General features: G+C 40.2%; 1 long non-coding RNA gene across 1 annotated transcript; it reads left to right on the plus strand.

The window, feature by feature from the left end:
* The first annotated feature begins 1,046 nt into the window (after positions 1-1,046).
* Positions 1,047-7,259, plus strand: LOC131423863 (uncharacterized). The gene is made up of 2 exons (XR_009225965.1): positions 1,047-1,647; positions 3,643-7,259. It is a non-coding gene; the product is annotated as an uncharacterized LOC131423863 (long non-coding RNA).
* Positions 7,260-8,649: the final 1,390 nt, after the last annotated feature.

An 8,649-nucleotide genomic window follows, 5' to 3' on the forward strand; every position in this document is an offset into this window, starting at 1 on the left:
GGGTTTGCACAAAGAACACTTTGAATGTTAGGACTTCATTATGAACTATATAGGTGGATGAAAAGAGAGCTGAAAATCAATAATGATTTATGCTAGATGCTTGAATCCTGACTTACCCAATCAGTTCTCCCTGCACACTTTGTGTTTTTTTTTTCCTGATTGATATATTTCTAAGCAGAAGTACACAGGAACAGCTTTTATTAACTTACATAAGGGGCTAGCAGGAAAATTCCAATGTACTGACAGAGATGCAATATTTTTTTTGCTGGATTTCTTTGATACTCTGAATAATGAACCCTTTTTTCTAAACCGACTGTGTACTGCAAGATAGGGACTCTTATGTTGAATGAAGTAAATGCAGGAAAATTTTGAGAGAGCTGCAAAAACTTTTTCATCAGTTTTCTTTGATATTTGGCAGCATTAATCATTTCACAGAACACACTGTGTTCCCCAAGTTTGGTTTTTCTAAGTTTAATGGTTTGCTGACAGGAACATTTTGAATTTCACTGATTTCAATTTGTTTTGCACAATAGAGATGGATGGAAAAAGAGCTGCAAATTAAACATGGTTTGTGCTAGATACTTTAAGCTTCACACACACACACATACACACATACACACATACACAAAAAAAAAATCAGTTCACAGTGCTAACTCTGTGGTTTTTACCTGATTAAGAAATTCTATTCTATAAAGAAGCACTGAGAAACAGCTTTTATTAACTTGATTTAGGAGCTGGAAGGGGAATCTCAATTTACTAAAAAAGCTACAACAATATATTCATTCAATTTCTTTGATACTAAGAATTGTATACACTTTCACTAAACCAATGCTATAGCCCAAGTTTGTGACTCCTAGTTTCGATCTGCATACAGGAACAAGTTGAATTTTCAGGTTTCATAGTGCTTTTCACTATAAAGATAGATGGAAATAAAGCTAGAAAACAAACATGGTTTGTGCTTGATGCTTGAAACTTCACAGAAACAATAAGTTTCCAATTCGCACATTGTGATTTGTTCTTGGTTGAAATAATCCTAAGTAGAAGTGAAGGACCCCAAGGCCCCAGGCCCAACATTAGGAAAACTAACCCCTGTGCCCTGAAGCTGCAAGATGTTCCCTTACCCAACCCCCATGTCAAAACCCCACCAGCTGCACGTAGCACTTCAAGTCTCGCACAATGTTACCACAAGATGTTCCATATAGATAACCCCGGAAGGGCCAAACTTGAGCAAACAGGGTAAAAACAGGAACTAAAAGGACAGGATGCAATTTTATGGTTTTTCTGAGAACTAAAGTGGGAAAACAAGTTTACCCCCCCTGGTGACTCAACTGCTGAATTCAGAGGGACCAATAGGAAGGCTGTTGCTGTGCTAAGCTAAGACCTAACCCACCTGTTCCCTATAAAAGATCTATACCCCAAAGCCCGGTGTGCCAGTTCACCAAAGCTCCGGCTGAGGTTTTGCTGTGCACCCGCAGGCGCCTGTGTGAAAATAAACGCCTCCTGCTTTTTGCAGCCAGTGTCTCGTGTGGTTCATTCCGGGTTTGGGATCTGTGGATATTTCATTGTGGAGGTTCCACCGAGATCCAAGATCCCGGTTCCGGTTCCGATCCCGGTCCCTATCCGGAGGACACCCAACATCACTGGGAGGTAAGCTGGCAAGCTCAAACTGACTGTCTTGTTGTCCTGTTGGTTATCTGTTCTTTGTTCCGCGCAGCGTCTGTAAGACTATATGATCCTAGGCATAGTCATTTAGTATTCTGAGTATTCTGAGGCAGTTCTGTCATTTAGTATTCTGAGGCAGCTTGAGAAGGAGTTGACGAACTCGGACTTCTCCCCTGCCACCCTGGGAGACGTCCCAGGGATCAGAAGGGTCCATTTCTTTGGGGCCCCCGGTGTTTCCGAGGGTTACACCATTTTTGTAGGCGACAAAGAAGTACAAACTTCTCCCAGGCCATCTGATTTGTTCGGTTTCCACCGAAGCCACGCAGCGATCTCACTGTTTGGTTTCGTTTTTGTGTCATTGTGTCTGTCTCTCTATTTCCTCTCTGAGAGTAACATGGGACAATCACTAACAACCCCTTTGAGCCTAACTCTAGATCATTGGCAAGACGTTCAAGATCGGGCAGACAACCTGTCCGTGGCAGTCAAAAAAAAAAAAAAAAATGGGTAACACTCTGTACCACGGAGTGGCCAATATTGGCCCACCCTCGAAGTTAAATGGCCCCCAGGAGAGTCCCTCCATCTCTCTCTCTAATTTGCAAAGTCAGAGATTGTCTTTCAGCCGGGGCCGCATGGCCATCCAGATCATGGCTTTTAACCTTTCAGGACCTCTGCGAATCCCCTCCTGCATGGGTGGGATCCACACAGTCCACCGGGAGGATTCCACCCAGTGGTATGGCGGATCTGTCCCGTCCCTGTTCCTCCCGGCCCCTCCACCCCAGGAAGCGAACGGGTCTTCCTGGAGTCAGGCTGCTTGGAAATGCAGCCCAAGGCGGATGATAAATTCTATCTAAGGCTGAATACTGAGACTAGGGAAGCAATGTTTTCTTCCCCCCCCCATAACCGGCTTGAGTGCAAATAGAGATGCCTGCTGGGGATTTAACAACTTTGACATCTCGCTTTGACTTTTCTCAAAGCCCTGTCCTCATTATTAAATTAATGTTAATTAGCTTTAGAGATGGGAACCAAATTTTCAGTCACAAATTTTGACACTCTCAAGGGGACTTTTAAGGAGTTTCCACTCTGCTTTCTTGGGGAAGCCTAGCACTCGAAACAACTGCAAGCAGAGGATGGACTTTTTGGGAGCTGGCTACTAACAAGTTAGAAAAAAAAATACCTAAACCAGAGGAACTGATCCTGTGGGTGAAAGATGGGATTAAGGGACTCCCAGCAGCTGCCAGAGCCATTTAGCTCTGGGGAGTTCCCTGGGTCCTTATCTACATCTTAAGGATCTGTTTACTTAACCTCTGTTTACTTAAAAAAAAGGGACATTGAATGCAGTAAAGCCAGTCACACTGAGACCCTTGATTTTACACCTATAGTTGCCCCTACGTGAAAACATCTGGTCCACTCATAGGAAAATCTATGGTGCCACTGATGGGAGTCATAATTAAATGAAAGTTCAAAACCTGGAGAGATATTTTCTTATCCGGTTGTCTAATTGTTTCTTAGAGATAATCTAGGTTAAATATGTGTCTAAAAAATAAATAATAATAATTTTTTATTGTAACAATCTGGTATCTGAATGGGTTTCTAAAGCATTGCACTATCTTGCAGTTAAAAGTTGGGTTTAAGCAATTGTTTAGTTTGATTTCAGATAGTTCATGCTAGAAAACTTAAATACTTGGGATAAAAAATTTTAAAAGTTTCAATTTTGAACTGGGTATCCTAAAAAAAAAAAATTAAAAATAGATCCAAATATCTTTATTTCACGTGATTCAAACGGTTCAATTTAGATTGGGTAAACAGATAAAAGTAAAGATGTCCTCAAAATTAAACTTATAAGTTTCTCTAGGTGTTCAAAAAGGCCCTAATAAAATGTTAACTCTACTTAAATTTAAAAGTTTACAAGTATTGTTTCAAAATGTGAACAAAAGGAGGTTTATGTAATTATGGTGTTATTAATGTGTTCATATCTTCCAGGTATCCAAGTCTGTAAGGTAGAAGCTTCAAAAGAATATTATATCAAGCTGGTGTTCTAAAGTTGTGTGGTAATTTTAGGCTTAAAAAAAAAATGTTGGAAATTCAATTATATCATTTGTGTTCTATAACTGAACTTGTTATCAATAAGATATGTACAGTTCCATGTTACTTTCTACTCTAAGATACAATTTATGTATTTTTAAGTTAATAAGAGCCTAATCTGTGTGAAGGTTTTATTGCAAAACACAAAAGTACATTACTACTTTTCTACAAGAGGTTAAAAGCTTTCAGCCTTTAATTCATATTTTAGGTGTGATATTATGTTGTGTTAGCTAATGTTCATGTAAACTTGAACAACAATTTATGTAAACTTTATAAAATGATCAGCTTCAGAACTATAGTACTTGAGATTTATAAAGAGCCCTGCCTTACTTGAGATAAGGCTCTGTCCCATCTCACCACATGTGAAAATGGCTATGAAAAAAAGTCAGCCAGATTTCAGTACAGTTAAAGTTGTGTCCAAAAGTAGGTTTTTGCCAAGATTACTAGGATCTCAAACAGGAAATTATGATGTATAACCCTGCCAGAATTCAAGGTAGCTATTATATAAGCTAAATATGTTTTTACCCTAGTTAGTTTTGTTTTGTAGTTTGCTTATAGATGGTTTAAGGATTGCCTATTAATATTCTAAAGAGGTATTGCTTTAAGAACACAACCTGGGTCAACATAAGATAAAGAGTTATCACCTACAGGATAGAGAGATAGACATTAAAGCCCAGTGCTCTTAATATAAGGCTGTTAACTTATTTGCTGGATGTTTAAGATCAAGTTTTTAAAATTAGTTAAATTAAAAGGGCCAAGAAAACCAATATTTGGCTCTTGCCCTCTGAGTCAGTCTGAATCAGGGAATAGGGGACTTCTCCAAAGGGCTCAGCAACTCTAGGCCACATAACCTCCTGAACAGGGAGATTAATGAGACCAGTGGAGGACAGAAAGCCAAATGGTGCATTTGCTGTAAAGAGGAGGGTCATTAAAAAAGGGAGACATCCCTGATGCTTCTGAGGGAAGCCATATGGTCAAACAAGGCCTGGACCCATCCTAGCGCAAATGGCACTAGCAGAACTGAAAAGCTGCTATGAAGTTCCCGAGGACTCCCAGGATAACTCAGCTGACTGTAAACAATAGGTAGAAACAAAAGTTAGTTTGACTTGCTTCATCTTAAACACTTAGCAAAGACAGTCAAAGCCAAAGCACAGCTGTTCCTGGACATCTTAAATAATAATAATAATTAAATGTAATTTCCATAAATAAATAGACTGGAGGCTACAAGAGAGATTCTTAGACAGAAATGCCTGATAACTGTCAAAGGAACTACTACAATAGTTTTAGTCTAAGGCTTTTATTTCTAGACAACACAGGTAGACTTGATGTTTGCTAATATGGTTATCCAGCCCTAAGTAGCAGAATTAAAGATTTCTCTATTAGACACAGAGGAGAAACAAAAGGTTCTTTTGGAAGCTCGCAAAAAAGTGCCAGGGGACGACGGGCGCCCCACCCAACTCACAAATTTGATTAAGGAAGCTTTTCCTTTAACCCGGCCAACCTGGGACTATGCGACTGAAGCAGGTGAGAACCACCTACATCTCTATCGCCAGTTACTCATAGCGGGTCTCCATGGAGCAGGGGGGTCTCCATGGACCAGGGTGACAGCCCACCAATTTGGCTCAGGTAAGACAGACTATCCAGGGGTCAGAGGAAACTCCGACAGCCTTCTTAGAGAAATTAAAAGAGGCTTATCGGAGGTTTACTCCCTTTGATCCTGATAATGAAGACCAAAAAGGAAACATTTAATGGGCCTGCCTTTGTCTCCCAGGTAAGTCAGGCGGTAGCCAATACATTGGAGATTAATTAAAAATTACATTATGGTTATAGACCCCAAAGTTCAGGACAGGTAAAAAAAGATAAATAGAACCATTAAGGAGACTTTAACTAAATTGACACTTGAAACTGGCACTAGAGACTGGGTACAACTCCTACTTTTAGCCTTGTATGGGGCCCAAAACACCCCAGGCCCACATGGACTAACCCCATTTAAAATCCTGTACGGTGCCCCACCTCCCGCTATTAACTTTTATAAAACTAAAACCTATGCCTCCCTCACCCCATCTATGCAGACTCATTTGCATGCTTTGCAATTGGTCCAGAACGAGGTCTGGAAGCCTCTAGCCGCAGCATACAAAGAGGAACTTAAAACCCCCTTGCTGCCACATCCCTTCAAGGTCAGAGATACCGTCTGGGTACGCAGGCACCAGAGCAGGAACCTCGAACCGCGGTGGAAAGGACCCTACACTATCCTGCTGACAACTCCTACTGCACTCAAAGTGGACGATATTGCTGCTTAGATCCATGCTTCCCACGTGAAGACTGCACATCCACAGGAGTCCGCAGACACCTCTCCAGATCCAGAATGGAAGTTGCAACGTACCCAAAATCCGCTAAAGATAAGACTCACTCGCTGTTGATATTTCTTGCTTTGTGCTGTGTCTTCCCCATATCAGTTAACCCCAACCAATCTGTGAGCCAGACATGACAAGTATTATCGGGGACAAGAAATATAATTTAAAAAAAAAAAAAAAAACATCCGCAAAATACCCCCTTTGGGCTTGATGGCCTACCCTAGGGCCTGAAAACTAAGTCTCAGGCACAAAAATGTGGGCAACATGAAAGTTACTATTGTAAGTCTTGGGGATATAAAACTACGGGGGATGCATAGTAGAAGCCAAGCTCATCTTAGGATTTAATTCAAATAAAAAAAACAAAACAAAACAGGATCCCCCACTTTCTGCCAACTCTTGCAGGAGCCTGAAATGGTACGGGGCAGGGCCATGTACCGCATTTGCCTGCAACCCCTTAAACATTACCTTTACTCAGGCAGGCAAAGCATCAAAAGATTGGATAAAAGGAAAACAATGGGGCCTGAGAGTATATCATAAAACTGCCTATGACCCTGGGGTCCTATTCAAAATTAGATTAATAGTAAATACCAACCCCCAACCAGTATGCTGAGCCATCAGCTGAAATAATGCTGGAATCCCAGCAGATGGGTCAATGGATATAAAATTATATCCATGATATAAAAAAGGGGGGAATGAAGGACCCCAAGGCCCCAGGCCCAACATTAGGAAAACTAACCCCTGTGCCCTGAAGCTGCAAGATGTTCCCTTACCCAACCCCCATGTCAAAACCCCACCAGCTGCACGTAGCACTTCAAGTCTCGCACAATGTTACCACAAGATGTTCCATATAGATAACCCCGGAAGGGCCAAACTTGAGCAAACAGGGTAAAAACAGGAACTAAAAGGACAGGATGCAATTTTATGGTTTTTCTGAGAACTAAAGTGGGAAAACAAGTTTGCCCCCCTAGGTGACTCAACTGCTGAATTCAGAGGGACCAATAGGAAGGCTGTTGCTGTGCTAAGCTAAGACCTAACCCACCTGTTCCCTATAAAAGATCTATACCCCAAAGCCCGGTGTGCCAGTTCACCGAAGCTCCGGCTGAGGTTTTGCTGTGCACCCGCAGGCGCCTGTGTGAAAATAAACGCCTCCTGCTTTTTGCAGCCAGTGTCTCGTGTGGTTCATTCCGGGTTTGGGATCTGTGGATATTTCAGAAGCACACAAGTTCAGCTTTTACTAACTCACTTTAGGAGCTAGCAATAAAATCCTAATTTGCTTAAAAAGTGACAAAATTTTTTTTCATTAAATTTATTTCATACTAGGCATGGTACACACTTTCAAAAAACCCACATTGTAGCCCAAGTTTGGGACTCCTATATTCAATGATTTGCACAAAGGAACAGTTTGAACTTTTAGGTTTCACAGTGTTTTGCAATACAGGGATGGATGGAAAGAATTACAAATAAAACAAGGTTTGTTCTTGATGCTTGAAACTTCAGTGAAAAAATCAATTTCCAGTTATCACACTGTTATTTGTTCATGGTTGAAATAATTCTAAGCAGAAGCACACAAGAACAGCTTTTACTAACTCTATTTAGAAGCTAGCAGGAGAATCCCAATATACTGAAAGAGCTGAAAATTTTTGTTAAATTTCTTTGATACTAGAGAGATTTCAACAATTCACTAAACACACACTGTAGCCCAAGTTTGCAACACATAGGATCAATGGTTTACACACAGAAGAGATTGAATTTTAGGTTTCACTTTGTTTTGCACTATAAAATTAGACAAAAATAGAGATGCAAATCAACAATTGTTTGTGCTAGTTGCTTGAAACTTCAAAAACACAATCAGGTCTACATTTTCACTCTGTGGTTTGTTTCAGGTCAAAGTAACTCTAAGAAGAGGCATGCAGGAACAGCGTTCTCTATCATTGCTTCATGAGCTTAAAGGTAAACTCCCATGTACTGAACGAGCTGATTTTTTTTTTTAATTTTCTTTATACACGTCAGCATTCATCCTTTCCCTAAACACACTTTGTACTCCAAGTTTTGTTCTTCTAGGTTCAATGATTGGCAGAGAAAACAGTTTGAATTTTCAGGGTTCACTTCATTTTTCACTATACCAGTTTATGAAAATAAAGCTGCAAATAAACATTTTTTTGCCAGCTGCTTGAAACTTGAAATACACAATCAGTTCTCAGTGCTCACTCTGTGGTTTGCTACTGGTTGCAGTAATTCTAAGTAGAAACATGGAGCAACAGCTTTTACTAAGTTGTTTTAGGAGCTAGCAGGAAAATACCAATGTACAGAAGGAGCTACAGAAAATTATACTTTGCATTTCATTGATAGTAAGAAGTGTTCAGCTTTTCACTAAATCCATTTTGTTTCCCAAGTTTTGAACACCTGGGTTCAAAGTTTTGCAGAAAGTTAGAGTTTGAATTTCATGTTTAATTTGTTTTGCACTATAGAGATTGATAGAAATAAAGCTGCAAATGAAACACAGTTTGTGCTAGCTGATTGAAACTTGACATACACAATCACTTCTCAGTGT

This window comes from Marmota monax, unplaced genomic scaffold, assembly GCF_021218885.2.
Source record: "Marmota monax isolate L192 unplaced genomic scaffold, Marmota_monax_Labrador192_F-V1.1 WCK01_AAM20220418_F8-fsc00334, whole genome shotgun sequence".
Taxonomy (NCBI): Eukaryota; Metazoa; Chordata; class Mammalia; order Rodentia; family Sciuridae; genus Marmota; species Marmota monax.